The sequence below is a fragment of the Pelodiscus sinensis genome, chromosome 19 (genome assembly GCF_049634645.1).
Source record: "Pelodiscus sinensis isolate JC-2024 chromosome 19, ASM4963464v1, whole genome shotgun sequence".
Lineage (NCBI taxonomy): Eukaryota > Metazoa > Chordata > Testudines > Trionychidae > Pelodiscus > Pelodiscus sinensis.
In genome coordinates, this window is record NC_134729.1 from 26,642,927 (window position 1) to 26,658,841 (window position 15,915).

The 15,915-nt window shown below is 50.5% G+C and overlaps 1 protein-coding gene across 1 annotated transcript in view; it reads left to right on the top strand.

The window, feature by feature from the left end:
* The first annotated feature begins 3,737 nt into the window (after window positions 1–3,737).
* The window catches only part of NFILZ (NFIL3 like basic leucine zipper), a 28,933-nt gene continuing 16,755 nt past the window's right edge, over window positions 3,738–15,915 (top strand). Inside the window, exon 1 of the mRNA XM_075903181.1 lies at window positions 3,738–3,874. The gene's annotated coding sequence lies outside the window, so the exon portion shown is untranslated. The remainder of the gene's footprint in view (window positions 3,875–15,915) is intronic.

Below are 15,915 nucleotides of genomic sequence, written 5' to 3' on the forward strand. Positions count from 1 at the left end.
GAATAGCCTCGAAGCAGCATTCTCGGTGCAAACAAGTCAAAGCACCAAGCACCCCACCACACCTGCGCAGGCCCCCAAAATACACCACGAGAGCCAGCACGGTCTAGCATGGTGGCACCCAGACTTGTTCATGCTGCCATCCCCTTTGGCTGCCCCTGTGCCAATCTGGCCCCCAGAGGTCGGAGACAGATCCCTGCAACGCGACTGGGGCCCCGCGGGACCTGCCCGCGAGTGTCGGCTCAGAAATTAACCCAGCTCAGGTCGGCTCCCTTCTTTGTGACCATAGGGACAGTCCGGCAGGGGCTGCAAGTCCCATGGCTGCCGGCTGCCACCATCTCTCTGTGCTGGGGCTGAGTGTGCGGATGAGTGTTTAGCAGGCAGAGGTGGCGGGACACGGAGCCATCTCTGGCTGTGAGGTGGGTTGAGGTGATGGGGGGACACGGAGCCATCTCTGGCTGTGAGGTGGGTTGAGGTGATGGGGGGACACGGAGCCATCTCTGGCTGTGAGGTGGGTTGAGGTGATGGGGGGACACGGAGCCGTCTCTGGCTGTGCGGTGGGTTGAGGTGATGAGGGGACACGGAGCTGTCTCTGGCTGTGCGGTGGGTTGAGGTGATGGGGGGACACGGAGCCATCTCTGGCTGTGAGGTGGGTTGAGGTGATGGGGGGACACGGAGCCGTCTCTGGCTGTGCGGTGGGTTGAGGTGATGAGGGGACACGGAGCCGTCTCTGGCTGTGCGGTGGGTTGAGGTGATGGGGGGACACGGAGCCGTCTCTGGCTGTGCGGTGGGTTGAGGTGATGAGGGGACACGGAGCCGTCTCTGGCTGTGCGGTGGGTTGAGGTGATGGGGGGACATGGAGCCATCTCTGGCTGTGCAGTGGGTTGAGGTGATGGGGGGACACGGAGCCGTCTCTGGCTGTGCGGTGGGTTGAGGTGATGAGGGGACACGGAGCCGTCTCTGGCTGTGCGGTGGGTTGAGGTGATGGGGGGACACGGAGCCGTCTCTGGCTGTGCGGTGGGTTGAGGTGATGAGGGGACACGGAGCCGTCTCTGGCTGTGCGGTGGGTTGAGGTGATGGGGGGACACAGAGCCGTCTCTGGCTGTGCGGTGGGTTGGGGTGATGGCGGGACACGGAGCCGTCTCTGGCTGTGCGGTGGGTTGAGGTGATGAGGGGACACGGAGCCGTCTCTGGCTGTGCGGTGGGTTGAGGTGATGGGGGGACACGGAGCCGTCTCTGGCTGTGCGGTGGGTTGGGGTGATGGGGGGACACGGAGCCGTCTCTGGCTGTGCGGTGGGTTGAGGTGATGGGGGGACACGGAGCCGTCTCTGGCTGTGCGGTGGGTTGAGGTGATGGGGGGACACGGAGCCGTCTCTGGCTGTGCGGTGGGTTGAGGTGATGGGGGGACACGGAGCCGTCTCTGGCTGTGAGGTGGGTTGAGGTGATGGGGGGACACGGAGCCGTCTCTGGCTGTGCGGTGGGTTGGGGTGATGGGGGGACACGGAGCCGTCTCTGGCTGTGCGGTGGGTTGAGGTGATGGGGGGACACGGAGCCGTCTCTGGCTGTGCGGTGGGTTGAGGTGATGGGGGGACACGGAGCCGTCTCTGGCTGTGCGGTGGGTTGAGGTGATGGGGGGACATGGAGCCGTCTCTGGCTGTGCGGTGGGTTGAGGTGATGGGGGGACACGGAGCCGTCTCTGGCTGTGAGGTGGGTTGAGGTGATGGGGGGACACGGAGCCGTCTCTGGCTGTGCGGTGGGTTGAGGTGATGGGGGGACACGGAGCCGTTCTTTGACTCGGGCACTGGCTGGAACTTGGCAGAGCTCCCTTCTAGTCCCATTCCTGCTACTCACCTGCTGGGAGATCTCAGCCAAGTCCCTTTCCCAGCTCTTCAGCTTCCAAGGTCTTTGCAGCAGGGCCTGTCTCGTCAGGTGCACCGTAGGGCTCATGCCGCGTGCACTAGGATGTGAAGGAGGTAACAGAGGGAAAATTCGTTCTCCCAGAGGGAGGCTCCAGGTGGATGGGGTCTTTTCCAAGCGGGTGTGCGTGTGCGTGCGCGTGCGCAGTGACCTTGGATGGAAAGTGGCGTCAGAGTGACGGGGCGGAGGGATTCAATGTGCGGAACAGGACAGATCGCAAGGCCCGGGCTGCCCGCAAGGCCATATGTGCAGGAGACGTGTCTTCCACCCCTGCATGACTGTGCAGAGCTGACCCAGATGTTTGCATTTAGGGGCAACCTCCCCCCATTTTTGCCAGTAGCACCACCAGTGCAGGCCCATTTCCCCTCGGACCTCGGTGGGCTCCCGCAGAGAGGGTTTTGCTGTGGGGACAGCTTGGGTGAGGATCTCGTTGAGGGCCTTAGACAGGAGCAACGGCCACTGCTCACTGCAGGAGTGGATCCTGTTCTCTCCAGCCTCCATGGGGAACCCCTGTGACCACCCCGCTCCTGGGCCTGGCCCCTCAATGCGAGAGCACGGGATGAGGAGCTGGGGGGCGTATTTCTGTGTTCCTCCCAGCCCGACACCGGCTCCTGCCTGAGCAGGATACACCCCACGCCCCTGAGAAACACCCCTGCCTGTCCCGGTTCCTGCCTAACAGGATACGTCCCACGCTCCTGCCTGTCCCGGCGCCTGCTGGTGTCAGTGGCCTCTGCCCACGTGTGGCTGGGGGCAGACTTGGGAAAACCTCTAAGACCTTGAGCAGGGCAGAACAGGGCGGGAGGGGGTGCGGGCAGCAGGCAGGGAATGGTAAATAACACGGCTAGTGAGGAGATGGTGGGGGGAGCTAGCTCTCTCCTCTCGCCCTCTCTCCTCAGGGACCCTCGTCTCCCTCACCCCTCTGCCTTCTCCAGGCCCCTCGGGGGGCCCCCCACCTCGCGAGCCAGCCTGTGCCGGTTCTGCCCCAGCCAAGGCCATTTCCCTTGGTGTCTCCCCCAACGGGGGGCTGCCTTAGCGGGGGGAGATGATAGGCCCTCATAGCGATGGCCACAGGCCCACTAGCCGCCCAGCGACCCTGAGGGGTTAGAGCCCCACGCCGGCCCCCAGGCGTAATGGAGAGGGAGAGATTCGAATAGGCCTCCCGCCCACGCAGGCCGGTCACTGCAGGGCTCGCTGTGGGGAGAGGGCGATGGTCTCTCCGCACACGGATCATCATCTGCGATGACACTGAATTGTGCCGCATCGGGCAGGGGAGAGAAGGGGAGCTCACAGACCTAAGAAACTTCAGTGGGGGGGCAAACCAAGGGCTGGTGGGGGCGACTGTCCCCCTCTGCCTCATGGCAAACGCCGGCCCGGGGAGGCTCTACTGACTGTTTCCGAAGTGATTTGAAGAAGCCGAGTGTGGTTTAGTCGGCAGTGCAGTCCTCATCCTCTTCACCTCACTGTCTGCCTGTCTCCGTCTGTGCCCTCGCGGCACTCCCCACCCCCCGCTGCATTCACGGGGCCGCCGGCGCTTCAGTCTGTCTGACTCTCCCCGGGGATGGCTTTTTGAAGTAGTGAAGCTGAGGCCGCGAGGGTAGGTGGTTCCTCAGTGTGAACGCTAACGGGAAGCTCTGAGAAAGCTAGAAAGCAGCTGTGTCGCCTGAGAAACCCACCTGACCCTCTAGCAACACGCCTGCCCTGCCGCGGCATCTCACTGGCTCTTACGTAATCACGGCATGACTCCTGCTTTCCTAAGACCCGGTTATGCAAAAAAAAAAAAAACCACCCAATTAGTGTCCTGCTGACCCACTGACACATTTCTTGGGGCAGCGATGTAACCACTTGCTGAGTGAGGCTGCCCGGCAGGGTGTGACAGCCCAGGACTTCACCAGCCCCCCTCACCCACTCTGGGTCCCTGGAGCGGAGGGGACTGATGCCTGCCAGTTCTTATGTCCTACAGGTGAGTCTGGGCCCCTCTGGCCCGAGCTGGCTCATTAGCTGTGCCGGGGTGGGGACAGGGTCTGGGGCTCAGCAGGCAGGAGTAATGCCGGGAAATCAGTTATAACTTCTCTGGGGTACCCCCTGCAGCTCTCCTGCTTTGCTGGCACATGGGGGACTTTCAGAGGGAGCCCCTCTTTATTTTCCCAGCTGCCTCCTCTCTCCCTTTCTCGCTCCCTCGCTTCTTTCTCCCTCGCCTCCCTCTCTCAGTCCTTCTCCCAAGTGAGCTTTCTGCAGGCAAACCTGTCCCTAGCTGAGCTCCCCGTTCAGCCCCCCACACCTAGCCCCTCTGCCTGGCAGCCGCGGGCGTTTTGCTTCCCCGCTGTCTTGGCCACTCCGTGCCGAGGGAGCTCAGCTGCACTTGTGGACTCAGAGCTGTGGCTGCTCCTTGCGACTTCTCCTCGCTGCGACGGCCGGGTGGTTGTCGCCTGCTGCCCTCCACCCCCCACCTTGACTCTGCAGCAGGTGCTTCCTTTCGGGGCGGCTCGCCCAGAGATGCCCCGGGAATGGGGGGATGTTTTGCACCGGGATGCTGGAGGGTTGTGGTTTCGGGGGCACCGCCTGATTTCTGGGTGAGCACCCCTGCCTCTATCCCCGACAGAGTGGGGGGAAGGGGGCTGCCAGCCCTCACCTCTGAGCACTTCCTGGGTGAGAGAGGAGTGTGCGTGTTTGAGCTGACTTAGTTGCCCAGGCCCAGTGAGACCCAGCCGTGCTGGGAGTTGTCGTGTTGCGAATGTTATTCTAGACCGGGGTGGGGAGCCTACACTTGCTTGGATCCGACCCTCGCGGACTGGGGAGCCTGCCCTGTGCTCCAGCCCCCGCTGCCATCCCCCCCCAGGGCTGGAGCTCACAAAATCTACCAGCCTGTCCCTCCTCGTCCAGGCTTTGGTGTGGGGGTGGAACGTGGAGAATGTCCTTCTCCTTCCGGGGCTGCCTCAGCTGGGGCGGGGAGGGGCCCGACTGATTTTTCTGTGGGTCGGTGGCCCCCCAAAAACGGTTCCCCAGCCCCGATCTAGACTGAGAATAGATCCTACTGCAGAGGCTGCTAGATGATCATGAGTTACTGAGCTTCATGATTTGGGATGGTGCGCGGGGCCCAGCTCTGCGGGAATTTCCGGAGATCGGCAGGGCTGCCGCGAGGTAACTGGAAGCACAATCTGGTTGTGTTGTGGCTTGAAATGCCTATTGGGCCACACTCCTTCCTGGGACCCTTTGTTTTCTGCTCTCTCCAAGCAGCGCTGCTACCCGGCCCGCCATTTATTTCTGCCCCTAAGTTGGAACTGAGCTTGTCTGCAAATTAGTCTCCTGTCCTCTCTGGGGCTCCTCCACTTATCCCGGCCTCCCTCCCTGTGGGGAGCTGGCACCTCGGAAACCCCTCGCCAGAGGGAGAGATGCAAAGTGCAATCGGTGCAGGCTTGCACAGCTGGATGGACACAATTCCCTCCTGGCTCAGCCTGGCCAGTGTTTCTTCCAGCAGCTCTGCCCCTAGGGGTGCTCGTTTTAAAAAACAACAAACCCTTTGCATCTTGTTTCAGACCATTCTTTTTGCCATAATTTACTCCTCTGAAGCAAGTTTTGCAAGAGGGAGAGGAGGATTTTGAACGCCACCCACACTGGGGTTTTTAGAGAAGCCAGGTGTCAGGTAACTGCTATTTGATCTAATTCGAGGAAAGTGCTAAATTTACAAGTATTTCTGTATGAGGTTTGTGGCAAAGCAGCCATCCCTCCAGTTGCACTTTTGAATTCTGACAGTGACAGCTGCCATGAATTCATGATGTGTGTGTGCCCTCGTCTAGAGTTTACATCCCCCCTTTGGTTTTTGCCGGGGACTCTTTAGTGCTGCAGCAAATTGGCAAAATCCAAAACAAATGCAGAGTTCTGTAACAACCAGGAAGGCCCTGATTCAGACGAACAGGGCAGCTCACCCTTCTCAGATGTATTGTTTAGGCACTCTGCCAATTCCGAAAGGCAGCACGACATTGATTACACACAGTTTACATTTTCAAAGTTGCCTCTATAACCAAAGGAGCCATTTCTAAAGGGGTGCACGGACTTGTAAAATAGGTGACTTCTGCTGCAAATATTGTGCCTGAGGCATATTTTAGTGGAAAGGGTGTTGCCTACCACGGGGGCTTCCATTGTTCTCTAAAACCTGCGCTAAGGCTCTTGTCCAGGACTCACGCGTTTCCTCAAGGCTTCTAGTAAAACTGCACAAACGAAAAGCTCCTTACATGGAGCTCTCTTTCCATCTGTCTACTCTACCTAAATCAGTAGAATATTACTAATTGATTGCCTTATTCAGTGAAGCTTGCAATGATCCACCAACTAATTCATGTACTAATTTTTGAGCTAATCCATCAGCTCTCTGCATTAGACACTATCAACAGGGCAACCCATGTCTTCTATTTTGTTGTTGTAGCAATGTTGGTCCTGGGATATTTTCGAGACCTGTAGAGTGAGATAATACATTTTATTGGACCAACTTTGGTTGACGAGAGTGACAAGCTTTCAGGCTTTAAAAGTGCTTGTGTCACACTGACAAAGGCAGAATTTAATTCTTCATTTTCCTCATAAAGCCTCACTCACTAGTAGACCTGGTTGTGCTGTTTGTCTAATTTAAAAAGAAATATTATTTTAACCCTACAGTCAATGTAGGTGCCGTGTAGAGAAGAGAACTACTAATACTGAAAGAAGAATGAGTTGAAATGCAAAATAAAATAAAGTTCCCTTCCTAAATTCTACTGAATGTGCAAAATTTCCCTTGCTACATCAGCAATTTGACAGTGGGGGTTTAAAACGTACGGAGATGAAATGCTGCTTGGGCAGGTTAGCATCTCTCAGATGCCGATTGGTCGGGATATTGCATGTCTGTTTAACCTCAACATGCCTTTCATAATGTGTGTAAGCAGCCTGCGCATACAACTCCAGGCACAGAGAGCCCTTTTATAGTCCACAATTCATCCTGGAAAATAAATACCAAACTCATTCTCCAAACATTCTTCCTGAGACTTCAGGTGGGAAGTTTCTCCACAAAGCCCCTTTGTTAAGACAACATGGAACCATGTCACCTCATGTGTAATGACTGGCAGTAACACTAGGCAATTTACTCAGCTTGCAGGTGAACAGATTTTTCTCTAAAAGTTCAACCTGCTAAATCAGTGTTTCTCAACTCTTTTTTATAAGTATCCGTTTTAAAAAAAATTATAAGGACCCCCAGTACCTACAGTTTTCAGACACACAATTTTTTTTCTACCATTGCAACACCTTTGTTTAAACAACTTAATCGGAGCCAGGCGGGCGATAAAATTTGTGGGTGTCAAAAGTACAAAAATAATAAAGCGCTGTAAAATGTAAAATAAAAATTCAGTTTTCTCCAAATTTCAGTTGTGGTGACGTACCCCTCAGACTTCTCTCCAGCACCCCTGAGGGTACTCGGACCACTAGTTGAGAAACACTGTGCTAAATCTCTCTGTGCTAAAGGGATTTAGGCACCTGAAGTTAAAGATTTAGATTTTGTGGGTTTTATAACAGTGCCGAAGGCCCAGATCCTCACAGGTGTTGAGGCACCAACTCCCATGGGAGTAAGGCACCTAAATATTTTTTGACACGAGGCTGAAAAGACTTAGGAGTTTAGTCCCATTTTCAAATGACAGTTAGGAGCCTAAGTGCCATTAACTTCCATATGTCTGTGGCGCATTTGAAAATTCAAGGCAGTGAGTCTCTCACAGCTCAGGTGTGTGGGGCTCATGCCGTGCGAGGTTGGGGAAGCGCTGGGTAGGATTCCCTAGGAAGGGGGGGGATCTCCATTCCTAGAAGTTTTTAAGTCTCGGCTTGACAAAGCCCTGGCTGGGATGATTGAGTTGGGTTGGTCCTGGTTCGGGCAGGGGGCTGGACTTGATGACTCCCGAAGTCTTTTCCAGCCCTGGGGTTCTATGATTCTGATAAGACAGTAGTGTAGATTTTGTGGCTTGAGTTGGAGCTCCAGCCCAAACCCAAATAGCTAAACAGCAGCTTTTAGCACTGTAGCGCAAACTCCAATCTGTAAGACGAGGGGAAAGGAGCAGCGTGTCTCTGAGATGAGCCGCCACGGGTTTTAAAACACAGTGTAGACATACCAGTAGTTTCCAAAATTCCATGGTCATACTAGAAAAAGGGAGCTTGGCTCCTAAGCTGTTTATAGGCTTTGAAAATGTTGTTTTTTATTCCTAAAGAGATTATGGGGCCAATTGGTTTAATAAGAAGCCAACGATTTTTGGAATACAACTTCCGCTGAAATCAGTGAGCGCCCATGCTGGTTAACATTATCCTAAAGGCTGCAAAGATATGGGGAGAAAATCGGCCCTTGGATATTTTCGGTGCTTTCACGTGAGTTGGAAGCTTGTATCTGAGGTCACAATTTGAATATGTAAAACTGTAGATAACTAGAGAGAGGAAAAAAACAACCAATGGTCTGGTAGCACTTTATAGACGAACAAAACATGTCGATGGGATCCTGAGCTTTCGTGGGAAAAGCCCACGTCTTCAGATGACCAGAGTTATCTAAAGAAGGGGGCTGTGCCCATGAAAACTCCTGATCCCATCTACACGTTTTGTTAGTCTATAAAGTGCTGCTACCAGCCCATTGGTTGTTTTTTTCTGTAACAGACTAACTCTGCTATCCCTTGAAGCTAGAGAGAGGAAGACAGAGAGAGGACAGACCAGCTCCTAAAAGGTGTCTAACTCCCACTGAAATCATTAAGGAGGAGCTGGCCAAAAATGCCCAGATGCTGTGGCTGATGGGCCAAGCACAGAAATAAAGCTCTCATCAATGTTATCTGGGTGTTCGTCTTCCATCTCCTTATATCCAATACACACATCGCCAAATTCTCACCTCCAATCCAAGTTTGTATCGCCTACTGAAGTAATATGAAGGCACTACTGAGATTCCCAGCCCACGTATTTGCAACTATAGTGTCAAATACTATCCAGGCTCATTGTGTGCAGAAAGCGAGATTCTTTATGGCTCTATCAAGAAAACACACGCTGGTGTGGGATGAAGGTTTTATCAGCAGGCATTTGGGACAATTGCAGTATTACTTGCGAGTGGGTGCCCCTGCCTGCGAATGCTGACACTCATCCCACATGAGTGCCGATAGAATCTTTACAGCGTCCCCCTCCAAACGATCACATACACCGCGCTGTATGGAGTCATGGCTTTAGGAGAGATGTTGACGTGTTTATTGGGACTGTTTTTAGACCCTCCAGCAGGATCCACCGACTGTCTCTGTAGCTCGGCGTCCAGAGTTCCAAAGGAGTTCTGTACTTAAACATGGCAGTTTTATCATATCGTCACTTGTGTTCCCTTGGGAAGCCAGGAATCCCTCTTTCTAGGGATACATTGCTTCCGTTCTTGCCCTTCAAGCTATTGGGATTTTAAGATGTGACTTTTCTAGCAGAGGTGGGGAACCGAAGGGCCAGATGCGGCTCCTGACTTGCCTTGATCTGTCTCCTGAGGCTCAGGGCTTCTCCCACAGCATTAGGGAACCCATTGACCCTCCGGGGGGGGAGAGGGGGGGACGGACGACAGCATTGACCCTCCTGCCCCCCTCTGGGCTGGGACACATGAAATCTACTAGCCCAGGCGCCCCCTAGGCTCTGGTGTGTGAGGGGAATGTGGGAAGTGTTTGTCTCCTCCGTTGGGGGCCATGGCAGTGCGGGTTTCTTTGTTTGTTTGCTTCTCGCTTGTATGCGGCCCCCGACTGATTTTTCTGTGGGTCAGCGGCCCCCAACCCAAACAAGGTTCCCCAGCCCTGTTTATAGGCATAGACAACTGGTTACTGGTCCACATGGGATCGTGCACTGCCTCCTCCTTAGTGGAATTCCACAAATTGAGGGGAGGATAAGGACCCATTTCTGGCTACTTTAAAACAAAATGGCGGCTGCCGGAAGAGGCTCAGGTGTTTGGCTCATTAGTGGTGAGCAAAGGGCTAATGAGTAAGATTACCCAAAGTATCATAATATGGCATCTCCACACGCGTGGAATAGAGTAATTAATAGTGTCGAGTACGTATGCTATTAAGCTGCCAATGCCAGCATTTAATTTTTTTTCCAAAGCCACTGTTTTTTTCACCATCTGCAGAGATGCAGGCCAAGATTTTCCGAAGTGACTAATGATTTTGGACATCTCTATGTTGGTGTGCCAGTCTGGAAACACCTGAAAGGGGATTTTCAGCAAGCACTTTTTCAAATCCAGAACCTTTTAAGATGGTTCTGGTTGGGCTCCCTGTGACTGGAATATCCAAAATCCTGAGTTACTTTTGAAACAAAATCTTGCCTTAATTCATAAGGGACATTTTCCAAGCTGCATACAGCATGGCTAACCCCCAGATGAAAATCATGAAATTGTCTTAAAATCTTTTGCTTTAAAGAAAAATCTGGTGGGACTTTTTTCCTTCTGTTTTTCGAGCTATTCATAGTCCCATTTTCAGGCTTTTCTCTTGAACCCCAAGAGCTAAAAACTTACTTTAAAAAAAAGAAAGGCCAAGATTCCCACTCAATTGTGACTCAAGCAACTGAGATTTTAAAGAAAACACCAAATATTATGAGACTCAGGATAAAATCCTGAGAGTTTGCAGTATTGAGAATGGACATTTTATCTAAGGCTATGTCTACACTACAAGTTTTCTAATAAAAACATATGCTAATGAGGGACTCATTTGCATGAGTCGTTATCTCGTTTGCATATTTTCTGCCCATCCATTTTTGCGCTAGGGGTTTTTGCTCAAAAACAAGCAGTGTGGACAGTTTCTTTTTGCGCAAAAACCCCCTTTTCTGCAAGATCCTTATGCCCCAAAAAAGGAGGTTTACTGATCTTGCGGAAAAAGGGGATTTTGCACAAAAAGAAAATGTCCTCACTGCTTGTTTTTGTGCAAAAACCCCTACTGCAAAAACGGATCGGCAGAAGATATGCAAATGAGATTGTGACTCATGCAAATTAGTCCCTCATTAACATATTTTTTGCCGAGAAAACTCGTAGTATAGAAGTAGCCTAAGACTCTAATGCACCTTTCTGGTGAGTTGTAAATCCAAGAATGTGGCTACATTGTGCTCATTAAAACTCTGGTCGTGGTGCTTTTTGCTGGAGAACAAGCATCCTGAGCAAAATCCAGTTTGGGTTGTTTCCCCTTTCTGTCTCCTCGAGATTCCCCTGGCAATTTCCATTGGTAGCACTGTTCTGCTCCACTTCCTGGCCTGCGTTTCATGTAGTATTGTAATGACGTGTACTGATACACTCCTACCACGTTCCACCCTGGAGGTGGCTGCAATTCAGGGGCTAGTGGGGTTTTCCACATGTTCCAGTGTGTAGTGGCATGTTTCACCTCATCTGCTCTGTCTATGGATGGACTGCTACAAGCCCTTCCTTACGCGGATGTTTCAGAACAAAGAGCTGTCAGGCAAAAGCAAGAATCTGTCAATAAGAAGCAAGAATCTGGTGAGTAAATAGATCGCAGGGTGTCTATTTCCAGCCCTGAATAAGGCCCAAACCACCCCACATTCTCATCTGTGCATTAGGACTGTGTGCATGTAAATATGGGCAGAATCTGGCTTCATATGCTGAAGTAGAAGAGTGAAGCTAGGGACTCTCTCTCTCTCTCTTTCTCTCTCTCCTTTTCTCATGCTGCCAAACAGCTGAAATATCAACAGATAACCCCATTGCTTAAGTCAAGTAAAACTGCGTTGTGCAAAGCTGCAGAGATGGACTAAAGAAGGGGATGACATTTTCTATTGCTGATTCCTTTGCAAGCCATTAAGGGCTGGATTCTCATCTTAGTTGCCCTGGTATTATTGGGAACAACTCCTGCCACTCTGGGGGAGTTACTTGGGAGTTACACCAGAGCAGTCAACTGCCCCAAATACAACGTCTCATCCTCTTGTCCAATGGGTTTAAGAAAACGACAGAAGTGGAAATCAAATTTAGACAGGAGACGATATTTCTAAGGCCGATCAGAGTGAGCTACGTGTTCATTTTCATTTTGAACACCTGAAGGCATGCAGTGTAAACATGCTGCATCCCACTATAACTTTTGTAGGGCTAAGGACCGGCACCTGCTTTTGGGCCAGAGAACCAAGATGCTGGTAAATATCACCCTTTGTCATGCTCTCTTTGTCACCCATGGCATGTACTGTAGGGACTCGGTGGGAAACAGCAGATGTGTGCTCTGACTTACCAAATCCTCCGACGTTTCATTTATTTCCTGTGATCAAGTAGTGAAAGGGAAACCTCTGACAGAAAATATTTACAAGTAATGAATGAGGAGCGATTGTACTTTCCCTGCTGTGCTCTTCATGCACACAAAGACATGAGGGAGGATCAGAAAGTCTCTCAGACCAGCTTCTACTTCAGACTTTGCTCCTTTTGGAAGGGACGCAAAAGTCTTCAGAGATTGGGCATTGCTCTGGCAAGACCTTGGTGAAAGAAAAAACAAAAGGGAAACTCCAGGGTCAGAGAGCAATCTGCAAGGCAGTGGCTGGTGACTCTGGAGCCCTTAGGTCACTTAGGGTGTGTCTAGACTACAGAGTTGTGTCGACAAAAGTGGACTTTTGTCGACAAAACTATACCTGCATCCACACTACCACTGAGTTCTGTCGACATAACGTCGACAGAACTCAGCAGTTTTGTCGACGCTGGTAAACCTCATTTTACGAGGCATAACGCCTTCTGTCGACAGAAGGTGTTATTGCATGTAAACTGTCCTTTGCGTCTACACTACCATGTCGACAAAGTGGCTTGCTTTGTCGACAGAACTCAATGTAGTCTAGACGCTCTTTGTCGACAGAAGTTTTGTCGACAGTATCTGTCGAGAAAACTTTTGTCGACAGAAGCCTGTCGTCTAGACATACCCTTAGTGGCTGTCTGACATCAGACACGTCAGTTCCACCGAGATGTGCCACAAGTTACCAAACTACTAAATGAGGGTGATGATCTGACTGATCGATGGGTGAACTGAGGGGTCCCCTCCATGCTTGTGATAAGTTTTCTGGGTGTTGATGCTGCAGATAGGTGTAAGAAGGTTCCGGGAGATGATCTCTCTATCTGGTTTCCCATTTCAGCAAAAGCCCCTTCTCGTAATTAAAGCCAAGAGAAGAGATGCCAGTGCTGGGCCAGCAAGCCCATCTATTTTGTTGCTGAAAAACAGCCTGGGCCCCAATTTGCCTTTTGGAGGAGCATTTCACATTCTCCCTGCAGTGGGGTGCGCGACCATGCAAAGAGCAGAGGAGCAGGGAGGGCAGAGCACGGTATTCCGGCTGGGCAGGCTGGAACAACTGCGTGAAAAGAATGCAGAGGCGTTCAGCGTTATCAGCGGGGGTGGGGACGTTTTCATTTCTGACAGCTGATTTTTGGCGGCGTCTGCTGCGCAGGGCCGTTCTTACGCATCGGCAGTGGTGTAGGGCACCCCAAAAATGTGGGGCACCTCGGGGTCTTAATGTTCCCCACTTCCCATCCCTGATCCGTGGCTGTCGCAGCCTGGTGCATCTTCCTCTGGGAATGGCCTAGTTCTAGTGAACTTAAAAATGAAACAGCCTTCTAGCAGATCTAGGAGCAGGACCTTAAACCTGAGAAAGAGTCGTTCAAGTGGTAAGGAAACCAATTAACCAGCAAAAATAGTTAGTTTCTGGATGTACTGTGTTAGTCTACAGGACTTTACTTTAAAATTGGCTTTAAAATATTAGCGTGTTGCTGAAGATTATAAAATCATATCTTTGAATATCGTTCCTTCGCCCCTTCCAGGGGGCCATTGGACATCAGGGCATCCTCTTAATAGTACTGTGGAGCCCATAATTCCTTGGGGTGGTCCTGCTGGCACATTTCTGAAGCTAGTAATTAGGTCTTTGTTTTCTATTTTTAAAGTGTTTTTGAGAGTATCTTAGTACTGGCAGCGATAATTTGTCACGATCCAGAGAGAGGGTGACCCCATTATTAGCAAGAAAGGCACCTTCTTCCATCTTAGGCTTGGTGGTAGGATTTTAACAAGGTCACAAGCCCCTGAGACTCACTCCTCACCAGGGAACCTCCTTAGGACAGATCATAAAGTCTGTGAATCATAATTGATCAAATCTTTTCTGTTTTTTTTCTTGACTTGTAATTACCAACACCCTGCAGACTTTACCAGCTCCCTCATGCCAATGGCATTCCTGCTTGGACAAGGATTAAGTCCCAATTCTGTCCAATTTTTCAGTGCCCGCTTATCTTTAAGTACATGCTTAGATTCCATTGATTGAACCTTCATCCAATGTGGAAGAAGAAGTTTTATTAACTGTGTCAGGGGGAAGTTCCTACTCCAAATGCATTCAGAAACCAAGAAGAATTCTGTAATGGTTTAGGACAAAAAAGTTGTATTTAAAATCCTCTGTGATGAAAAAGGTGCAATAATTATGTTGTGGGGGACTTTTGTCCCCCAAATACATCCAGAAGCTAAGAACAATTCTGTAATGCTTTAGGCAGAAAAAAATTGCCTATTAGCAAACTGAAAGAAGTAACAGGAATCTCATTCCGTGCGATGCATTCTCACTGAGCATATGAAAAGAAATGGCAGTGTTTGGATGGTCACTAATTCATGAGCTACCACATCGGATGTGCTTGTGGGGTGTAACATTACCCCACACATGCATTATCCACGAGCATACATCAATTAAATGTGTGTGAAAAACAACAGCTTGCTTAGCAAGGGAGACAGAATCACCACTATTATAATGCAAGATACTCTAGAAGCCAGCGTGTACAAAGAACTACTAACAAGGGGGTACATTTGAATCCTAGATGCTTTTTTGATACAGAAAAATATTTTCACGGAAACTTAAATTTTTAAGTGGCTGAATTGTGTACGGGTGACAAAGTCCTGAAATGGCGTGGTTGGAAGGTCCCCTGGTTTTTTAGTTACCACAACATATACACTCCTGGGGTACAACATTACCCCATGAATGTGGATGTGGGTGTTAATTGGGATGGATGTCAGCACCCGTTTATGAGCTTTGCTGAACAGGGCCCCACTGCAAGAGGAGAGCCTGTATAGCCCTGAGCAGAAAATGGTTGTTTTGCGTAGAGATCGCTTCTCATATCTTGCTGAGGAGTCATTTTAAGAGCTGGAACAGCCCTCAGAAAATTATTTTGCTTTATCTCTGTGTATTGATCTTTACTTTTTAAGAAAGTGCTGGGACAACAGTTTCTACCAGAGTCAGTATGAAGCAGATGGAATTTTCCGTCTGTCTTGGTATGAAGAAATGGGTGTGTAGCATTCTGCAGCGCTTGTGCATATTGTGTAATGGTAAAAATGGGATGAGTTTGTTTGATCAGGGGCAACAGTGTTCGCTGAGGGGGCTGGTTTTCCTCTCACACCAGTGAATTGCAATGGACTCACTCCTGATTTACACCAGTGTGAACAGAGTACCACAGCCTATAGGGCGCCAATTCTTTTTAGAGTAGAATTGCTAAACATTTTAAAACATAGACACGTGTCAAATGTAATGTGTTTACTGCTCTGCCCTCTGCACTGCAGCTTACGGACCTGTTTGAATCTTTTCATTATGCTTCTCTATAAGCCACAACCGTGATTCAGCTAAGGACTATCTCCTCCCACTCATGTATAGTCCTTATCTACGCATTTAAATTGTCCTGGGCAATTCAGAGTGAGGCTGCTGACTGGGACGTTCACATTGTTTGCAGTCGGGGGACAATTTTGTTTGTAGATTGAAGTGGGTCTTATGGGCAACACGCTATTAATGTCCACACAGATTCAGACTGTTGTGCTGTGACTGGCTTCCCATTAAACCTGCAAGTGAAACCAAGGAGTCTGAGAGATATTTACACTGCAGTTCCCTTCCATCGCTCTGATAGCATGAACAAACTGTAAAGTGGTTTACGTTGCATTCGCTCTTTTTAGGGCCCTTTTTACATGGCCAGGGGACTAGCTCTGCCACCTTGTATAGGCTGCGTCTCTTTGTGCTGGGGGAACTGGGGTAGGATTC